Source organism: Rana temporaria, chromosome 8 (assembly GCF_905171775.1).
Source record: "Rana temporaria chromosome 8, aRanTem1.1, whole genome shotgun sequence".
Classification (NCBI taxonomy): Eukaryota; Metazoa; Chordata; class Amphibia; order Anura; family Ranidae; genus Rana; species Rana temporaria.
Window position 1 is genome coordinate 168,340,331 of NC_053496.1, and position 19,338 is coordinate 168,359,668.

General features: G+C 48.4%; 2 protein-coding genes across 7 annotated transcripts in view; one reads left to right on the forward strand and one right to left on the reverse strand.

The window, feature by feature from the left end:
- LOC120909855 (zinc finger protein 436-like) overlaps positions 1-19,338 on the reverse strand; it is an 865,309-nt gene that overhangs the window by 287,398 nt on the left and 558,573 nt on the right. The window lies entirely within an intron of this gene.
- The window catches only part of LOC120909932 (zinc finger protein 239-like), a 350,937-nt gene that overhangs the window by 167,322 nt on the left and 164,277 nt on the right, over positions 1-19,338 (forward strand). The gene's annotated exons all lie outside the window — the stretch shown is intronic.

Below are 19,338 nucleotides of genomic sequence, written 5' to 3' on the forward strand. Positions count from 1 at the left end.
TTTTTTTTGGCCTTTACTTTAAAGCGGAGCTCCAGGCAAACAGCGATGTGGGAGCTGATCTACCTGACAAAGGATTTGTATTTCTGTCCGTCCGGCCCTACGATTTACACAGCTCGGCCACACTGCACACCTCTGGCAGGGGACCTGATTTTTTTTCTCTGCTGCAGTTCAGTCTCACCTACAGGTCTGGTCCCGCCCCTAGCCTGGCTGTGATTGGACAGCGAGAGGAGAAGCAGCGCAGAAGACGGATGAGGTCACTCTGCGCTGGTTGTGGCTTTGTAGAGAATACAGCCCCCCCAACTCTATCCTTCCCCCCCATCTAATGTTCTACACATCAGGGGACTTGCAGGAAGATGAGGATGTGTGGGGGTGAAATGAACCCCCCATTCAGTCCACACAGAGTGCTGGGACCCCCTTCTCTCATAATAAAATACAATATTACCTCCTCCACACTGGACACACACTCTCCACACTCACATCCGTCAGCAGCTGCTGGAAAGAGAAGAACAGAAAAAATTCTAAAATTGGGCTCCTCACATGAGCTACAAGAAAATGGCCGCCGACCTCCTACATCCAGCCTGTGCTTCTGTCCGCGCGTGCGCGTCAACATAACACGAACGGAAGAGGAGGCGTCTCGTCACATTCCGCTCCCTATCACAGAATGCTCCGGAAGTGACGTTCCGTCGCCGCCATCTTGCTACACCCCCACACTCCGCACAGTAATGATAGGGTGAGAAGGGGGCAAGCGGACATCTTGTTACACCCACCAGAGTTTTAACTGTGAAATCTAAAACTTCGGTGGGTGTAACAAGATGTCCGCTTGCTCCCTTCTCACTCTATCATTACTGTGCAGGTGTGTGGGGTGTAGCAAGATGGCGGCGATGGAACGTCACTTCCGGAGCAATCTGTGACAAGGAGTGAAAGCGGCTGGGTTGTACCTCTTCCTGAACTGGTATACGCTAGAGGGCGAATTTACCACAGACGTCTGTTTTTATAAACAACGGCGGCCATTTTTTCGTAGCGCGGACAGGACACCATCTCTAGATAATGGCACGCGTAATCGTTTTAAAATTCTTACTATTTATGGACTTGGATACGCAATAATAGTCGATGGAGAAGGCGTCCGGACTGATTTTGTCTTCTGCTAAGAAAAGCTGAGAAAGACTGGCGGCCATTTTGTTGTGGCCTAATTGAGGAACTGAGTGCAGACAGTCAAAGTTTCGACTGTTTCTGGCAGCTGCTGGGGGTGTGAGGTTGGAGAGTGTGTCCAGTAAGGAGGAGGTAATAATGTCTTCTTATTATGAAAGAAAGGGGGTCCCAGCACTCTGTGTGGACTGGATGGAGGAGGGGCTAGGGGATCATGTTACCTCCAGAAATCCCCATCTTCCTGCAAGTCCTCTCATGTGCACAGCATTAAATGGCGAGCTCAGCGTTCAATGGTGGCACAGGGGACGTATTCTCCGGAAACCCATGACCTGCGTCTAGTAGTAGTACCTCTATAGATGAGGAATGGAGAAGCTCACGGCTACGGGAAAGCGCAGGCAGAGTCCATGGTGGGCATAAGGCAAGATAATAGTCAGGTCAAGGCAGGCAACAAGCGAGAGAGTAGCTGGGTCCAGCCAGAGGTCATGGCATGCATAAGGCAAGATAATAGTCATGTCAAGGCAGGCAACAAGCGAGAGAGTAGCTGGGTCCAGGCAGAGGCTATGGTAGGCATAAGGCAAGAGAATAGTCAAGGCAGGCAACAAGCGAGAGAGTAGCTGGGTCCAGGCAGAGGTCATGGTAGGCATAAGGCAAGAGAATAGTCAGGTCAAGGCAGGCAACAAGCGAGAGAGTAACTGGGCCCAGGCAGTGGTCATGGCAGGCATAAGGCAAGATAATAGTCATGTCAAGGCAGGCAACAAGCGAGAGAGTAGCTGGGTCCAGGCAGAGGCTATGGTAGGCATAAGGCAAGAGAATAGTCAAGGCAGGCAACAAGCGAGAGAGTAGCTGGGTCCAGGCAGAGGTCATGGTAGGCATAAGACAAGAGAATAGTCAAGGCAGGCAACAAGCGAGAGAGTAGCTGGGTCTAGGCAGAGGTCATGGTAGGCATAAGGCAAGAGAATAGTCAGGTCAAGGCAGGCAACAAGCGAGAGAGTAGCTGGGTCCAGGCAGAGGTCATGGCAGGTATAAGGCAAGAGAATAGTCAGGTCAAGGCAGGCAACAAGCGAGAGAGTAGCTGGGTCCAGGCAGAGGTCATGGTAGGCATAAGGCAAGAGGATAGTCAAGGCAGGCAACAAGCAAGAGAGTAGCTGGGTCCAGGCAGAGGCTATGGTAGGCATAAGGCAAGATAATAGTCAGGTCAAGGCAAGCAAAAAGCGAGAGAGTAGCTGGGTCCAGGCAGAGGTCATGGTAGGCTTAAGGCAAGAGAATAGTCAGGTCAAGGCAGGCAACAAGCGAGAGAGTAGCTGGGTCCAGGAAGAGGCTATGATAGGCATAAGGCAAGCTAATAGTCAGGTCAAGGCAGGCAACAAGCGAGAGAGTAGCTGGGTCCAGGCAGAGGCTATGGTAGGCATAAGGCAAGAGAATAGTCAGGTCAAGGCAAGCAAAAAGCGAGAGAGTAGCTGGGCCCAGGCAGGGGTCATTGCAGGCATAAGGCAAGAGGATAGTCAAGACAGGCAACAAGCGAGAGAGTAGCTGGGTCCAGGCAGAGGTCATGGTAGGCATAAAGCAAGAGAATAATGCTTTTCATCTGAGATAGCTGAAGATAAGACAAAGCACCAGCCACTTCCAAAGCTCAAGCCTAAAAATCCCTCTGATTAGAGGAAATACTCTTTTTTTATTTTTTTTTGCTGTAGAAGGTAAGGTCATCGCAGCTGATGTTTGAGGGTATAATAACACCTACTGTTCGATTTTATCTATAGGTCACAGTCCTCTGTGTATTCAATATACAGTATTCCATGATCATCTCCTCCATGTGATCATGACTAATTCCCGGAAAATGGACAAGGAAAGGGCCAAAATGATGGAAAAGGTATTAAACCTCACCCTGGAGATCATCTACCTTATGACCGGAGAGGTGAGGAGGATTCTGGGAGGTCACATGACATCACTCTTATCTCTATTAATAAAACACAGACCTGACCGGAGAGGTGAGGAGGATTCTGGGAGGTCACATGACATCACTCTTATCTCTATTAATAAAACACAGAGCTGACCGGAGAGGTGAGGAGGATTCTGGGAGGTCACATGACATCATTCTTATCTCTATTAATAAAACACAGAGCTGACCGGAGAGGTGAGGAGGATTCTGGGAGGTCACATGACATCACTCTTATCTCTATTAATAAATCACAGACCTGACCGGAGAGGTGAGGAGGATTCTGGGAGGTCACATGACATCACTCTTATCTCTATTAATAAAACACAGACCTGACCGGAGAGGTGAGGAGGATTCTGGGAGGTCACATGACATCACTCTCATCTCTATTAAAAAAACACAGACCTGACCGGAGAGGTGAGGAGGATTCTGGGAGGTCACATGACATCACTCTCATCTCTATTAAAAAAACACAGACCTGACCGGAGAGGTGAGGAGGATTCTGGGAGGTCACATGACATCACTCTTATCTCTAATTCTAAAACCGAGCTGACCAGACAGGTGAGGGGAAGTCTATTTTTATATTTATTCTTCCTTCTAATCACACAGGATTACATTATGGTAAAGAAGACCTCTTATGAATATATGACACCCAGCGACCAGCCTTGTACGTCAGGAAGATGTAGTAGGAGTGAAAATCCCATCATGGAGTCTTTTCCTCAATCTTTGATCCCTAAGAGAACTAACGACGCAAAGATCCTAGAAGTCACCCAGAAGATCATAGAGTTGCTGACAGAGAAGGTGAGCGGTGCCGGGAATTCTGGGACATTATCCAGTAACAGACAAGGGATGTGTCTGGATGGTGACGGTATCATTGTGTGTGTCAGGTTCCTATAAGGTGTCAGGATGTCGCTGTCTATTTCTCCATGGAGGAGTGGGAGTATATAGAAGGACACAAGGATCTCTACAAGGACGTCATGATGGAGAAGCGGCCGCCCCTCACATCTCCGGGTAAGAGGAGACTTTCATTTCTTGTAAAGGAGAGAAGAGTATTGAGGACCCCCCTAGATACACATCCTTTGATATATAGACATAGAAACAATGGCCCAGATTCACAAAGCATTTACACCGACGTAAGTGCCAATGTGCGCCGGCGTATGTGTGCGGCAGACCCACAAACAGACATGCGCCTAAAAACAGGCTACACCCCGCCGACGTAGCTTGCACGCGCCGGCGTAGGGTGGGCACACATTTAGGCTGGGTGCATGGTGCCGCTCCCATTGATTAGCCATTCAAACATGCAAATGAGGCAAATACGGCGATTCACGAACGTGCGTGTGCCCGGAGATGCGTGTAAGTTGTACGTCCGGCGTACAGTTATTCCCCATAAATGAGGTGCAACCCGGCAACAGACATGCACAGGTCTGCACCAGGGAACACAAGCCGGCGTATTGTGCGTTGGACGTGTGTCTGGCTGGGCGTACATTATGTTCACGGCTTACGCAGTGATCCGGCGTAGCTTAGGCAGTTGTGCCGGCGTGGTTGTGAGCAGGTGCAGGGGGGTGCTGTGCATGCGTCCACATCACGGCGCATGCGCAGTTCGTGATACGTACCTGTCTGGCGCTCGGCCCATCATTTGCATGGGGTCACGCCCACTTCCACCTACGCCGGCGTGCGGCTTCGAAACCCACGGCACGCTGGCGCAGCGTTGGGAGCACTGGCTCGCTAAATGCAATGCTTGCCTCTCCGCGCTACGTTGGCGTGGCGTACGGTGTTTTGCTCTACGGCGGCGTAATGTGCGCCTTGCTCTCTGTGAATCTGGGCCACTGTATTCAGTCAGTGTGTGTTTCCTACAGATGGATCCAGTAACAGGAATCCCCCAGAGAGACGTCCCCGTCCTCTGTATTCCCGGGACTCCACACAGGAAGATCAGGAGGATCAGGATTTTTCTCAGGAGGATCAGGATTTTTCTCAGGAGGATCAGGTAAATCAAACTGAGCATGAAATGGTAATTCATTTGTCCTGTATGGTTAATAAATCTAACAACGTGAGGTTATCCCGTTTAATGTCAAATCCTTCAAAAATGTCATTCTATATCATTGTTTTCATTAGTGTGAAAATCTGTTTGACTTAAAAGTTGAAGTGAAAGAGGAAGCAGAAGAGCCATGTAAGGAGGAGGAGGAAGATCCTCCAGAGATCAGCACAGGTGAGTAATAAACACTAATACCTAGATTCAAAGACGCAGACGCAACTTTAAGGCGGCGTAGCGTATCGTATTTCCCCCCCTGCATTCACAAAGTACTTGCCTCCTAACTTACGGCGGCGTAGCGTAAATGCGGCCGGCGTAAGCGCTCCTAATTCAAATGAGGATGGGGGGCGTGTTTTATGTTAATTACTCGTGACCCGACGTGATTGACGTTTTTTACGAACGGCGCATGCGCCGTCCGTGTACATATCCCAGTGTGCATTGTTCCAAAGTACGCCGCAAGGACGTATTGGTTTCGACGTGAACGTAAATTACGTCCAGCCCCATTCACGGACAACTTACACAAACGACGTAAAAATTTCATATTTCGAAGCGGGAACGACGGCCATACTTAACATTGACTAGGCCAACTAGGGGCAGCTTTATCTTTACGCGGCGTATCTCTTACGGAAACGGCGTATCTTTACTGCGACGGGCGCACGTACGTTTGTGAATCGGCGTATCTAGTCATTTACATATTCTACGCCGAACTCAACGGAAGCACCACCTAGCGGCCAGCCTAAATATTGCACCCTAAGATACGACGGCGCAGGCTGTCGTATCTTAGATAGCTTTAAGTGTATCTCAGTTTGAGAATACACTTAAACTTAGGACGGCGCAGATTCCGAGTTAGGTCGGCGTATCTACTGATACGCCGGCCTAACCCTCCCTTACTTTCAAATTTGCCGCGTCGTATCAAACCAAGATACAACGGCTTTTGGCTTCGATCCGACAGGCGTACTGGCTTCGTACGCCTTTGGATCGTAGGTGCAATACTTCGGCGCCCGCTGGGTGGAGTTTGCGTTGTTTTCTGCGTCAGGTATGCTAATTCGCTTTTTCCGTCGATCCACGAAGGTACGAGCGGCCGTCGCATTCTCTTACGTTGTCGCTAGTCGGCTTTTCCCGGCGTATAGTTAAAGCTGCTATTTTGCGGCGTATAGATAGACTTGCCATGTTAAGTATGGCCGTCGTTCCCGCGTCGAAATTTGAATTAATTTTTTTGCGTAAGTCGTCCGTGAATAGGAAAGGACGTAACTCACGTCTAAGTTCAAAAAATGACGTCGGTGCGATGTCATTTCGCGCAAAGCACGGCGGGAAATTTCGAAACGGAGCATGCTCAGTTCATTCGGCGCGGGGACGCGCTTCATTTAAATGAAACACGCCCCCTACCCGCCGATTTGAATTCCGCCGCCAGAATTACACTACGCCGCCGTAACTTTCGGCGCGCAAGCTTTCAGGATTCAAACTAAAGCCGGAAAAGTTACGGCGGCGTAGCGTATCTCGGCGCAAGTGTAAAGGTATGCGAATCTAGCCCTGAATCTTTTCAAATATTTCTTTCAGATAGACAACACGACAGCAGTATCTGGGAGAAACATCCTGTTATCTGTGCAGATGGTTTAACAGAAGATAATGACATCAAATATGGTTCCTCGGAGGATGATGACGATGACATCACATCTGAATGTTTTGAAGAAAGTCCCATTACTACCCCAAACCTCCATTCAGTATTTCCCAGTGTAGATCCTTCTAATCTCTCTGCACATGGGTGGGATATTCCTAGTCACTCCCCTCCCGCCACCTATCATAAAGATGGTACAAGCTTCCCGTGTTCTGAAGGTGGTGAATCTTTTACCCGGGGAGAGGACCGCACCTTACACCAAGGGGAGAAGCCATATTCATGTCGCGAATGTGGAAAATGTTTTATCCGGAAAAGAAATCTCATTTCACATCTAAATTCTCACACGAGGGACAATCGGTTTAATTGCGCAGAATGTGGGAAATGTTTCCCTCAGAGGGCCAGACTTTTTATACACCAGAGAACTCACACCGGGGTGAAACCTTACTCTTGTTCGGAATGCGGGAAATGTTTCATCGAGCTAGTCCGGCTTCGCTCGCACGAAAGAACTCACACGGGGATGAAGCCGTTCTTCTGTGCCGAGTGTGGGAAATGTTTTGCCGAGCGGTCAAATCTGAACGCTCACCGGAGCTGTCACGCCGGGGTAAAGCCGTATTCGTGCTCGGCGTGCGGGAAGAGTTTCCACCAGAGGCGATATCTTATTTCCCACGAGAGGACTCACACGGGGGAGAAACCCTTTTCCTGCACCGAATGCGGGAGATGTTTTGCCGACAGGTCGACTCTAGCCAGACACCAGAGGACTCATTCGGGGGAGAAGCCGTTTTCTTGTGCCGCGTGCGGGAAACGCTTTACTCAGAAATCAAATCTTATTACACATGAAAAAGTTCACACAGGGGAGAAGCCGTATTCGTGTTCCGAATGTGGGAAGTGTTTTTCCAGGAAATCCTATCTTATCAGTCACGAAAAGACTCATAGAGGGGGGAAGTCCTAGGACTATACTACACAGGGGTCTCCAAAGTTTCTAAACAAAGGGCCAGTTTAGTGTCCTTCGGTCTATAGGAGGGCCAGGCTGTGGTCAGCATCAGTTGGAGTAAACAATGCCCCACTTTGATGTCAATGGGATGAATTGTGCCACATTGTTTTTTTTCTTTAGTAGGAAATGTGTCTGTCATTGGTGACATTGGGCCCCATTGTTGATGTCATTGGTAGGAATTGTGCCCCATCATTGGTGTTATTGCACCTGATTGTTGGTGTCATTGGGAGAAATCCCCCCCCCCCTGTTGGGGAGACCACTGATTTAAAGGGAAAGCATAGTTGGGGGGGTGCTAAAATGGGAGCACTTTGAATCTGGTGCAGTTGTGCATGGTAGCCAATCAGCTTTCAACTTCAGCTTGTTTAATCACTTGCCGCCCGCCAATGACAAATTGACGTCGGCAAAGTGGTTGTAGAATCCTGACTAGACGTCATATAACGTCCTCGGAAATTCTGAGCCGCTGCGCGCCCCCGGGGGCGCGCATCCCAGCGATCGTTGTTACAGGGTGTCAGTCTGACACCCCGCAACACCGATCAAGGTAAAGAGTCTCTCACGGAGACTCTTTACCACGTGATCAGCCGTGTCCAATCACGGCTGATCACGATGTAAATAGGAAAAGCCGGTAATCGGCGAGTAGAGGAGAGCCCATCGGCTGCTCCTGTGACGGGGGGGGGTTCGTGCTGATCGATTATCAGCACAGCCCCCCCCCCCCCCCCCGAGGATGCCCACTGGACCACCAGGGATGGCCATATATTCCACCAGGGATAAAAAAAAAAAAAGGATGCCACCCTAGACCACCAGGGATGAGGAGGACACAAAAAATGGATGCCAATCAGTGCCCACAATGGGCATCACTGATTGGCAGGCATTGTTTGGCACTGATTGGCATCCATTAGTACAACACATACAATAATGCCTATCCGTGCCCATCCATGCCGCCTATCAGTGCCCATCCATGCCGCCTATCAGTGCCCATCCATGCCGCCTATCAGTGCCCATCCGTGCTGCCTATCCGTGCCCGTCCGTGCCGCCTATCCGTGCCCGTCTGTGCCGCCTATCCCTGCCCAGCCGTGCCGCCTATCTGTGCCACCTATCCATGCCGCCTATCAGTGCCGCATATTAGTGCCCATTAATGCCACCACATCAGTGCCGCCTTATCAGTGCCCATCAGTGAAGGAGAAAACGTACTTATTAACAATGTTTTATAACAGAAACAAAAAAAAACTTGTTTTTCTAAATTTTCGGTCATTTTTTTTTTTTTGCAGAAAATAAATATATCAGAGGTGTTTAAATACCACCAAAAGAAAGCTCTATGTGTGGGTACAAAATGATAAAAATTTAGTTTGGGTACAGTGCAGCATGACCGCGCAATTGTCATTCAAAGTGCAACAGCGCTGAAAGCTAAAAATTGGTCTGGGCGGGAAGGTGTATAAGTGCCCGGTATGGAAGTGGTTAAGTAAGCTTTGATAATAAAACCTGGAAGCTGATTGGTTTCTATGAGCTTCACAAGATCTTGCAATCTCCAGTTTTAGTAATGCCCCATACGCACGAGCGGAATTTGCGCCAGCAAAAGTCTAATGTGAACCTTTCATCGGAAATTCTGACCGCGTGGGATTTCCACCAGCAAAAGTTTGAGAGCAGGTTCTCAATTTTTCCAATGGAAAAAATTCTTATGGGAAAATCCGTTCGTCTGTATGGAATTCCAATGGGAAAAAAAACATGCATGCTGGAAACAATTTGACGCATGCTCGGAAGTAGGGTTGTCCCGATACCACTTTTTTAGGACCGAGTACAAGTACCGATACTTTTTTTCATGTAGTCGCCGATACCGAATACCGATACTTTTTTTAAATGTCATGTGACAGTTTTCAAACCACAATACAGACTAAGGATATTTTCTTTAGAATTATGAAGAACTCTAACTCAAGACATTATAAAAGAATAAAAATGAGTAAAAATGTTTTATTTGCTTGTCACGCAGTAGTAAAAAACTCAAAGAATTTTCATAGAACATGTTGATAAATACAAAAAAAGTATTCTATTTAGGTATCGGGAGCATTTGCGCGAGTACGAGTACTCCCGCAAATACTCGGTATCGGTCCCGATACCGATACTAGTATCGGTATCTGGACAACCCTACTCGGAAGCATTGAACGTCTTTTTCTCGCCTCGTCGTAGTGTTGTACGTCACAGTGTTCTTAACACTCGAAAGTTCCGAGAACTTTTGTGTGACCGTGTGTATGCAAGCCAAGCTTGAGCGGAATTCCGTCGAAAAAACCATCCAAGGTTTTTCCGACGGAAAATCCAATCGTGTGTACGGGGCATTACAGTATATATTGGCTGTCCCCACAAAATAACTCAACACACTGCTGCAGCACGGTGGCCAAGACCCTACAGCTGTTTAACAGGACAGGTTCTATGCAGAACAGGCTATGGTCGACCAAAGTTGAGTGTTAGGGCCAGATCCAGAAAGAAATACATTTGGCGCAGCGTATCAGAGATACACTACGCCGCCGTACCTTACCTGGCGCATTTTCGAATCCTCAGCGAGTTCGCACCGTAAGTTACGGTGGCGTAGTGTATTTCTGGCGGCGTATTTCAAATTGGGCGGGTTTCATTTAAATGAAGCGCGTCCCCGCGCCGAATGAAATGCCTATGCGTCGTTCCTAAATTTCCCCCCGTGCATTGCGCTAAATGATGTCGCAATGACGTCATTTTTTTAACTTAGACGTGAGTTACGTCCATCCCTATTCACGGACGACTTACGCAAAAAAATAAAAATTCAAATTTTGACGCGGGAACAGCGGCCATACTTAACATGGCAAGTCTATCTATACGCCGCAAAATACCAGCTTTAACTTTACGCTGGAAAAAGCCGACTACAGACGACGTTAGAAAATGCGACGGCCGTGCGTATGTTCGTGGATCGTCGTAAATCGCTAATTAGCATACCCGATGTGGAAAGCGACGTGAACGCCACACAGCGGACGCCAAAGTATTGCATCTTAGATCCGAAGGCGTACGAATACGTATACCTGGCGGATCTAACCCAGAAGCCGTCGTATCTTGGTTTGAGGATTCAATACAACGTGGGAAATTTGAAAGTACGCAGGCGTATCAGTAGATACGCCGGCGTACTTCGTCTGTGGATCTGGCCCTTAGTGCTCAGCCTCATATCCAGAGGTTGTCTTTGGGGAATAGACGTAGGAGTGCTGCCAGCATTGCTGCAGAGGTTGAAGGGGTGGGGGGGTCAGCCTGTCAGTGCTCAGACCATACCCCGCACACTGCATCAAATTGGTCTGCATGGCTGTCGTCCCAGAATGAAGCCTCTTCTAAAGGATGATGCAGAATAAAAGACTGCAAACAGTTTGCTAAAGACAAGCAGACTAAGGAAATGGATTACTGGAACCATGTCCTGTGGTCTGAGAAGACCAAGATAAACTTATTTGGTGTCAGATGGTGTCAGGCGTGTGTGGCGGCAACCAGGTGAGGAGGACAAAGACAACTGTGTCTTGCCTACAGTGAAGCATGGTGGTGGGAGTGTCATGGTCTGGGGCTGCATGAGTGCTGCCGGCACTGGGGAGCTACAGACCATTGAGGGAACCATGAATGCCAACATGTACTGTGACATACTGAAGCAGAGCATAATCCCCTCCCTTCAGAGACTGGGCCGCAGGGTAGTATTCCAACATGATAACAACCCCAAACACACCTCCAAGACCACCACTGCCTTGCTAAAGAAGCTGAGGGTAAAGGTGATGGACTGGCCAAGCATGTCTCCAGACCTAAACCCTATTGAGCATCTGTGGGACTCCTCAAACGGAAGGTGGAGGAGCGCAAGGTCTCTAACATCCACTATCTCTGTGGAGGAGGGGAAGAGGACTGCAGTGGCAACCTGTGAAGCTCTGGTGACCTCCATGCCCAAGAGAGTTAAGGCAGTGCTGGAAAATAATGGCGGCCACACAAACTATTGACACTTTGGGTTCAATTTGGACATTTTCACTTAGGGGTGTACTCACTTTTGTTGCCAGCGGTTTAGACATTAATGGCTGTGTGTTGAGTTATTTTGAGGGGGACAGAAAATGTACACTGTTATACAAGCTGTACACTCACTACACAACATTGTAGCAACGTGTCATTTCTTCAGTGTTGTCACATGAAAAGATAGATGGAAATATTTACAAAAATGTGAGGGGTGTACTCACTTTTGTTACATACTGTGGGCCAGATCCTCAAACGAATTACGCCAGCGTATCTCTTGATACGCCGCGTAATTTCAAAGTTCCCCCGTCGTATCTCTGTTTTGTATCCACAAAACAAGATACGACGGAATCTGGGCTCGATCCGACAGGCGTGCGTCTTAGTACGCCGTCGGATCTAAGGTGCATATTTGCGCTGGCCGCCAGGTGGCGTTTCCGTCGAATTCTGCGTCGAGTATGCAAATTAGCTAGATACGGCGATCCACGAACGTAAGTCCGGCCGGCGCATTTTTTTACGTTGTTTGCGTTCGGCTTTTTCCGGCGTATAGTTACCCCTGCTATATGAGGCGTATCCTATGTTAAGTATGGCCGTCGTTCCCGCGTCGAATTTTGAAAATGTTACGTCGTTTGCGTAATTTGTTCGCGAATAGGGCTTTGCGTAGAATGACGCCACCGTCGTAAGCATTGGCTTGTTCCGGTTTAATTTCGAGCATGCGCACTGGGATACCCCCACGGACGGCGCATGCGGCGTTAAAAAAAAAAACGTAATTTACGTCGGGTCACGACGTATTAACATAAAACACGCCCCCATCACATGCATTTGAATTGCGCGCCCTTACGCCGCCTAAGTTACACTACTCCTCCGTAACTTACGGCGGGAAATCTTTGAGGATACAAAAAAAAAGTAAGTTATGGCGGCGTAGTGTATCTGAGATACACTACGCCGGACGAAGAGAAATGCCGCGCTTCGTGGATGTGGCCCTGTATGTGGAGATTGGTAGATTAGCCACTACAATCACTTATGCTCCCTGCTTAAAGTGGACATTAGATACATTTTTACATGTTATGTGCATGCTTGTTAAGTATTTGTGACACCATCATTCCATCATTATACAGTCAGCTTCTACTTCTTGGCAATCATGCAAATCCTGTTGCTTATGCAGTTTATGATTGCGTTCACAATTATCTGACACAGATCATCCCCTGATGCAGCCTCGTTCCTTGTGACTTGTCATCCCCTGATGCAGCCTCGTACCTTGTGACTTGTCATCCCCTGATGCAGCCTCGTACCTTGTGACTTGTCATCCCCCTGATGCAGCCTCGTACCTTGGGGAGGGGAGACTGAAGGAAATTCTTTCTGCTGTCTGCAGTAAACGGAGGTCAGTTTGCTGCAGTTACTTGATTGAAGCTTAAGGATTTTTTTTTATTTTGTTTTTTAATAAAGTGATTTTTTTTAATTTATTTATACTGTTGTATATTGTTACAAGTTAGGAATTTACATAATGCAGACTTGTAATGTCACTTTATCAGCCATGCACAGAGGGCCGGATTCAGATACGAGATACGACGGCGTATCTCCGGATACGCCGTCGTATCTCTGAGTGCGGGCCGTCGTATCTATGCGCCTGATTCAGAGAATACGCATAGATTTCCCTAAGATCCGACCGGCGTAAGTGTCTTACACCGTCGTATCTTAGGCTGCATATTCACGCTGGCCGCTAGGTGGCGCTTCCGTATAGTTACGCAAGGAATATGCTAATTAGGTATTTACGCCGATTCAGAAACGTACGTCCGGCCGGGGCATTTCTTTTCGTCATTTACGTTAGGCTTTTTCCGGAGTAAAGTTACCCCTGCTATATGAGGCGTAGCCAATGTTAAGTATGGACGTCGTTTCCGCGCCGAGTTTTGAAAATTTTACGTCGTTTGCGTAAGTCGTTCGCGAATAGGGCTTTGCGTAAGTTACGTTCACATCGATCTACACTTCCGCGGCACCCGCGGGCCATTTAAAACCGGTCCGCGGGCCGGTACTTTGAGGGGTTGGAGGAATCGGGTTAGGGTAGGCGGGTACCCGAGGCAACATCCATGCTGGACGATTCAGACCGATGGCACGTTCAGTCCTGCGTTCCCTCAAGCGTCTGTCAATCTGGATGGTTAGGTTGATAAGAGCCTCCAAGGTGTCAGGGACCCCTACACGTGCAAGTTCATCCTTGAGTGTTTCTGAGAGGCCCAAGCGGAACTGATAACAAAGGGCCGCATTGTTCCAGTTAGTGTCCGCACTCCACCTTCTGAACTCGGCTACATAATCCTCAGCGGGTCTGCCACCTTGCAGGAGGGCATGCAAAGCGGCTTCCGCAGTAGCGGCCCGATGAGGGTCTTCATACAACAAGGACATAGCCTGAAAGAACGTGTCCAACCGATCAAGAGATAAGTCCCGTGCGCGCCGACGCGCGCTAATGCGCGCCGGTGCGCGATTAGCGCCACCTAGTGGCCTACCAAGTCCATGACAAATGGCAAGTTCTGAGATTTTCCCCTTGTAACAGTGGTCAAGGAGGATTGCCAACCAATAGTGATCCTTCTTCTTTATGCCACATCTTATTGGGTCCTTTCGCAGGCTCTGAAGCATGAGGGATCCCATGCACCGAAAATTTGTGGCGGCATGAGAAGCAGACTCCTCTGGATCACTGAGGATGATAGTATCTGGAACTATTTCCTAGCCACGTACTCCCAAGGGTTCTGGGGATGGAAAACCATCTCTTACTGTTTGATGTATGTCTTCCTCTGCTTCAACGCCTCTAAAACTGCCGGAATCCTCCTCCTCCTCCACCCTCTCTTCTTGTGTGTTCTATGGCATAGGAACAATGTTGTCTACATAAAGTGGGCCTTGAGAGGAAAGGAGGTCTTCCTCTTCCTCACGCTGCTCTGCCTCAAGTACCCTGTCCATAATGCCACGCAGAGTCTACTCCAGCAAGAACACAACAGGGATTGTGTCACTGATGCATGCATTGTCACAGCTTACCATCTATGTGGCCTCAAATGGTGACAGTACAGTGCATGCATCCTTTATGAGCAGCCATTGGGGTGGTGAAAAAAAGCAGAGCCGGCCTGAGTCTGCCGTTGTGCCATACTCACACAGGTACTCATTGACGGCCCTCTGCTGCATGTGCTGCAGCATTGCCAAAGTCGAGTTCCACCTGGTGGGCATGTCACAAATCAGGTGGTTTACAGGCAGGTGGAATTCCGAGCACTGGCTGTGTATGACCGCCTGAAATGGATACAGACTCTTCTGTCCTGCTTTAGCTGATCTTCCAACCCTGGGTACCTATTTAGGAAAAGCTGCACCACCAAAATGTAGGACATGTGCCAGGCAGCATGGCAGATCTGTCAACTTTCCCTGTCTAAGGGCGGACAGGAGGTTTTTTATCACACACTACCATTCCTGGCACCAGCTGGCGAGGCATGAAACACCTCTGGGCCTGCCCCTGCAGAGCTGCAAGAATCTCTGATCCGGTGTAGCTCCTGTCCCCTAGACACACCAGTATGGCACCTTATAGCCTGACTCATTGAGTAGCCCCTTGAATGCTTAGAGTGCACTTGTGGTTCATAGGACAATTCAGTGGAGAAGAGCATGGAGGAGGAGGAGGGGAAAATCTAACAAATCTTGCATCATCAACACTAACTGTATGGAGACATGGGGGCACAACAAGCTGCAGCACTGAGCCCTGTCCTGCATTCTTTCGATCTGCTAGCAGAGTTACCTATTGTGCTGTGAACAAAATATATAATCCCTGACCATGCTTGCTGGACCATGTGTCAGCAGTATCATGGACTTTGCGGCTGACTGCCTTGCCCAATGATGCCACAACATTGCCTTCCACGTGATGGTACAGAGCTGAAATGGCCTTACGTGAAAAGAAATAGTGACTGCCATTGTGGTACAGCACATTCTGCAAATTCACGGAAGGGGCATAATCCACCACACGAAAAGGCAGAAGTTTGTAGAGCCAGCACACCCTGCGCTATACCTTCATCCCTGTCAGTGGAGGCTGCTGAGAGGTCATGAGGTATAGCGGGGGCAGACTGAGGTGAGTAAGGAGGAGTAAGAGATTTGTGTTAAACTTGCTGTAACGCAATGAAATATATTTTGTTAAATGGTCACTACTCTCACACTGACTGAACTATCCCTACATTCACACTAATGTAAACCAGAGCTTTTTTACTCAGAAAATAGGTGCAGAAACTCAACCACGACCCTGTTCAGATTTCACAAACAGTAGAAGGGTCTTAAAGGGGCATTAAATATCAGGATTGCATTACGTACAGAATACAGAGTTCAGGGGGGTTACACATAGAGTGCAGAGCTGTCACTTGTAAACACAGAAACCAGACTTCTGTGTTTACAAGTGATTGTGGTGAGCAGGCACCAAAGGGTCTGAGCCAAAGGTGGTGGAACCGAGTTCCCCCTGAAAAAAAGCCCTGATGGTCACACTACACTCACACTGAACTATCCCTAGATTCACACTAAACTGATATTCTACACTGACAATAAAATCAGAATAGCACACTTACTGTCTAATAGCACTGAACAGAGCCCTGTTCTATCTCTCTCCATGTTTATATCACACTTAAAATGGCGCTATTGAAAGAATACTTTTATACTGTGGGGCGGAACTAACAGCAATGAGCCACGATTGGATAGAGTCATCATGAAAGTGTCCAATCATGGCTCTGACGGTGCTCTGTGTCCTGATTGGGCAAACTTTCAATGCTTCAGCCAATCAGGGCTTTTAGTGTACTATGCAACAGCGCAGTGTACTGTGGTCATTCAGCCGGTCAACAAACGGTTGAACGCCCCGATAATTCGGTTGTGCCCCATCATTGATGTCTGTGGGAGGAGTGGTACCCCATCATTGGTGTCTGTGGGAGGAATGGTAGCACATCACTGGTGTCTGTGGGAGGAATGCTACCCCATCATTGGTGTCTGTGGGAGAAATGGTACTTCATCACTGGTGTCTGTGGGAGGAATGGTACCCTGTCACTGGTGTCTGTGGGAGGAATGGTGCCACAAGGGCCAGATAAAGGCAAGCAAAGGACCACATCCAGCCCACGGGCCGCAGTTTAGAGACTGTTAGTATTGTGTATTTGAGAGGGGCCTAGTTTTGTTTTATTATTATAGGGTTTATTCAATAGTGGTACAAATACAGAGATTCAACCAATAAAATAATACATGATTATTAAAAGATGTTACATAATTTGCAGTATGGCGCCCATGAAAGGTTAGATGAAAGACAATCGGCAACTCCATACATGCTTTTACATCAGTCCAGATTTATTATATCTCCATAAAAGATAAGTGTGCAAAGCAGGGGTTTAGCAACTGTAGTTACCAAATCAACAGATTTACATAAACAACCTAATATTTGTCAGTGAAAATTTGTTTGCAATAATTGTGTGGTAATTATCCATGTCAACCAAACAAAAATAGCAGCAAACGAAACCTTTCATCAGGAGGTTAGGTTGATGTCACAGTGGCGATTCTGCCACTGGCAGTTGTAAGATGCCCAAAGTTAATCTCTGCTGTACTTAATGGACGTTGTTCTCTTGTTGGCCAAGACCCAGTTGGGCAGGGAGGGGGGAATTCTGTGGATCTGAGTTGTTGAGCGAGGGGGGGGTTTATCGCCGATCGCGCGACCGCGGGATTTACCGCGAATCGCGGGGGGAGGTAGGGGTGACGCGGAATCGCGGGACTCTAGCACTGATTGCAGGACCGCGGGATTTACCGCGAAATCTGGGACGGTTGTTCCAAAAGATATAATTATGTTTATCGTACATTATGGTTGCCCTCAAAAGAACTGGTTGTATCTGTAAGAATCTGCAGGTTCTTTTGAATCGTGTGTGTACACTCGGCGGGCAAGAAAGCTTGCCAGGAATCTCGTCAGGAAAACCAAAGTTTTTTTCCCAGCTCATTAGTATCCTTGTTCAGCAGATCCCCAGCTTATTAGTACTACCCTCATTCAGCAGATCCCCTTCTCTGTAGTACCCCCAGCTCTGCTGATACCCCTCTCAGAAGTAACCCCCAGCTCTGCCAATCCCCAGCTCAGTAGTAACCACCAGCTCTGCTGATCCTCAACCGCTCGGTCCTCACTCTCCAGTCCCGTTCACCTTCTGCTATAGAATTCTCGATTTCACACCACGTGTGCCATCTGCTAGTTGCTCCGCTCCGGTCTGGACCCCACTCACCTTCCTACTGCTCCACCCTGCACACCAGATGTGACGTCTGCACCAGACACTTCCAGAATATACGGGGGTAGATTCACGTAGATGCGCGTAACTTTGTGCGGGCATAACGTATCCTATTTAGGTTACGCCTCTGCAACTTTTACAGGCAAGTGCCGTATTCTCAAAAGAAAGTTGCGGCGGCGTAGCGTAAATAGGCCGGCGTAAGGCCGCCTAATTCAAATTGTGAAGAGGTGGGCGTGTGTTATTTAAATTAACCATGACCCGACGTGATTGACGTTTTTCACGAACGGCGCATGCGCCACCCGTGGAATATCCCAGTGTGCATTGCTCCACAGTACGCCACAAGGACGTATTGGTTTCGACGTGAACGTAAATGACGTCCAGCCCCATTCACGGACGACTTACGCAAACGACGTAAAACTTTCAAATTTAGACGCGGGAACGACGGCCATACTTAACATTGGTATGCCGCATGTACGCCACCATATAGCAGGGGTAACTTTACGCCGGGAAAAGCCTAACGTAAACGGCATTTCTGTACTGCGTCGGCCGGGCGTACGTTCATGAATTCGCGTATCTAGCTGATTTACATATTTCTAGGCGTAAATCAGCGTACACGCCCCCAGCGGCCAGCGTAAATATGCAGTTAAGATCCGACGGCGTAAGAGACTTACGCCGGTCGGATCTAATAGAAATATATGCGTAACTGATTCTATCAGGCGCATAGATACGACCGCCCAGACAAAACTGGAGCATGCTGGTAGTGGGGAGGGGTTATACCTGGCTGAGCGATGGCTTTTATTTGCCAGTGTTTAAATCCTCCTGCAGGTGGCAATATAACTAGAGTTGAGCGGACACCTGGATGTTCGGGTTCGGACCCGAACCCGAACTTTAAAAAAAAAAAATTTGGGTTCGGGAACCCGAACCCCATTGAAGTCAATGGGACACGGACTTTTAGACACTCTGTTACGTCACTGGGACAGCCCTTGCGTCAGAGCGGGACGGGGGCACGTGACGCGTGGCCCGCCTCCCCTATAAAAGAAACGTCAAAGCATCGGCGCATCACTCGCTGAGCTGTGCTCTGAATGGATGGATGTTCTCATCGCTGGACCAATCGCTGGACACATCACCCGGCGCTGGATAGACACAACGTTGGAGCAGGAAACGGCATCAATCGTCTTTTTTCACCGCTGGATTTTTATTTGGTTTAATTAATAAAGTAATTTATTCGATGGTGTGTGTGTTGTTTTTCCTGAAAACTACTATTTACACTTCCTTCGTGAAATGGTAGGGGTACAGTGTACCCCATTACCATTTCACACGGGGGGGAGCAGGATCTGAGGGTCCTCTTTGTTAAAGGGGTCTTCCAGATTCTGATAAGCCCCCTGCCCGCATACCCCCACAACC